Here is a 2,500-nt window from a genome sequence, read left to right as displayed (position 1 = left end):
AGAAATGTTCATGCCTATAACCTTGGAAACTCAGAAATTAACTTTCACATCCCTAGACGTGACCTAGAACAGAGTTTGGAAAAGACAGCTTGCAGTATCAAGGATCTGTTCTGTGGAATAGAATTTCCCCAGTTTTAAGAACTCAGCCCACCCTAAAGGCTGGTTTCCATATGATCGCAGACGATCGCAGATCTCAGATCGCAGATCGCAGAAATTTCTGCTGACCGAAATGTATGACTAAAGTCGCCTCTGCGATCGTTTGCGATCGTCTGCGATTATATGGAAACAGCTCTGCTCTCTTTGCGATCGTCTGCGAACTGCGATCTGCGATCTGCGATCCGCGATCGTCTGCGAAGTTATGCTTAAATAAGAAACAATTTAATATGATAAATCTATATTTTAAATCATAATGTACATTTTGCTATTTACTAAAAAAGACTGTGACAACTTGTCTCGCAATGTTTTGGCGACATTGTGGCGGGACAAGTTGCATGAAACATTTCACAGTGTAACATACCCTACAACGGCCAAAATCGTTGCGAGACAAGTTGCACGAAACATTTCACAGTGTAACAGCACCTTAAGTTTGTAAGGGAAAATAACATAGATGTCTTTTATACTTTTATTGTAGAATATAAATGTCGTAGATTGAAAATAGTCACGATTCCTAGGAAGACGGTGACTTTTATTGAGATAAGATGTCGTGTGTATATAAAGTTGATGAAGATGATGACGAATTAATGCTCCACGTTTGCCTTCCGCAGCAGATGGTGCTCACTTAACCATCTGGGGCCGGTTGTTCGAAGCCTGATTAGCGCTAACCGTTATTTAAGAGGTATCAAAACCTATAGGTTTCCATGGTATTTAACGCTGGTTAGCGCTAATCATGCTTCGAGCAACCCGGGCCTGGTGACTTTGTAGTAATTTTATATTGTGGGTCTGCTGAAATTACACCCTTATTGTCAATCTATTTAATACAACAAGATTGCAAGGCTTTATGTTTCCCTTAAAACTAAAAAGTAACAAGTATCTAAGTATGTAATGCTATTGACGAGAAACAAAGAAAAAAAACCGATCGGGGTTGATATTGATAGTGATCTCCAACCGAGGCAGCAGCAACGTTTCTTTAGAAACTACCTGAAACCCTTCATTCGACACTTACCTTGCTTTGTTTCTCGACTTCAAACTTTTGAAGCAACGGCTCAATAAATCTTTTTGGGAATTTTTAGAGTAAGGCAGTAAAACAGTCACCTGACGATTAAGTATCGAGAGCACAAACGCACAACGCCTCTTGCGGAGACAGGAGGATCCAATGTTATTGATCACCCCGAGAGTAAAAATGTCGTCGTTAAAAGTTGTTTTGTCGCTTTTATTAACGGGGTATCAGGTGGTTAACTATTAAAGAAACATAGGAAGGCGATATTGATAATCAAACAAGGAGTCATTTATTTCGGAATTAGTTTGCTAACCACCGGTAAACAAATTCTATATATGTCTTAACGTTTTGACAACTAACTTCCTTCGCAGTTTAGATAGCCGTTTGCATGACATATTTCCCTCGCTTCTAGAAACTGTCGATTATCGGGGGATGTAGATGGTGAAAACACACGAGTACACGAATTGATGTCTTACTGCCAATCGCCTGGGGATTGTCGCCCGTAAAGTGATTTTGCTGGTGACGACTTTCAGCTACAATGTAGGTCCGTTTGTACAGCAGCGCACCTGCCCTTACTCTTATCGTTGCGGTCTTCGACTCTTTATTTTCTTCGTCCTCTGTAAGTAACCCAAAAGCTTGGTGATTGTCTTTTGAATTGTCCAAAGGACGGTCCTCTTTCTCTGTTACAAGAAAATTTAGTTTTACCAAACGCGAGTTTGTAAAGGTCTTCCTTGAATATGTTTCTTTTCTACAGAAACTCACCCCTTCTTTCTTGTTGTCATTCGAACCGTTCACTTTCGGCGATAGCTCAAGTTAAAATTAAAATGTTTAAATTAATGATGATTGATGTTTTGCGATATACAAAACAAATATATTTGGTTCAAGTTCATACCACAGTGGCGTCAGCGCACGTGCACTACAATCAATTGTCATGAACATTCAAACTAATGGATTTCTGAGACAGCATGTTATAAAATTGCAAACACGTGCAAATGAATTGCCAAAAGGAGGATATATTTCATTTCAAATAAAAAAAAGCCGTTCGTATTTCAAGCGCACCTGTAACCTCATTTTGGAGCGGTTGTCAGTTTGACTTCGTTGGTAATTGCTGCAAAGAAGTAATTGCGGTGAGACATTTGGCATTAATTAATTTCCAAATAATTGTTACTTGAGTTCTATAACTCATGGAAAAATACAATTATTTGTTTGGGAACAACCTGAAACGTGGAAATAAGGCCGGAAAACGGAACGTTGGGCGAAACGAGTTTATTTGTAATAGGGTTAACGTTCATCGCTGGACGCTCGGCTCAGTTGGAAAAGAACAGACCCACAAACAAATGGTTT

At 39.4% G+C, this 2,500-nt stretch overlaps 1 protein-coding gene and 1 long non-coding RNA gene across 4 annotated transcripts in view; one reads left to right on the top strand and one right to left on the bottom strand.

Annotated features, from left to right (window-relative positions):
* LOC137999932 (neuropeptide Y receptor type 1-like) overlaps positions 1-2,500 on the bottom strand; it is a 15,942-nt gene that overhangs the window by 13,048 nt on the left and 394 nt on the right. Inside the window, exon 1 of one of the 2 annotated variants that reach the window (XM_068845933.1) lies at positions 1,163-1,302. The exons of the other annotated variant lie outside the window; for it this stretch is intronic. The gene's annotated coding sequence lies outside the window, so the exon portion shown is untranslated. Of the gene's footprint in view, positions 1-1,162; positions 1,303-2,500 lie in introns of those variants that run through there. 2 annotated transcript variants of the gene reach the window in all.
* LOC137999936 (uncharacterized) overlaps positions 1,652-2,500 on the top strand; it is a 2,026-nt gene continuing 1,177 nt past the window's right edge. Inside the window, exon 1 of one of the 2 annotated variants that reach the window (XR_011123034.1) lies at positions 1,652-1,775. This is a non-coding gene — a long non-coding RNA (uncharacterized lncRNA). Of the gene's footprint in view, positions 1,776-2,217; positions 2,284-2,500 lie in introns of those variants that run through there. The other variant, XR_011123035.1, reaches the window with a different exon arrangement.

The sequence above is a fragment of the Montipora foliosa genome, chromosome 4 (assembly GCF_036669935.1).
Source record: "Montipora foliosa isolate CH-2021 chromosome 4, ASM3666993v2, whole genome shotgun sequence".
Taxonomy (NCBI): Eukaryota; Metazoa; Cnidaria; class Anthozoa; order Scleractinia; family Acroporidae; genus Montipora; species Montipora foliosa.
Note: the sequence above shows the minus strand (reverse complement) of the source record. Positions and strands in the feature narration are given on the sequence as shown.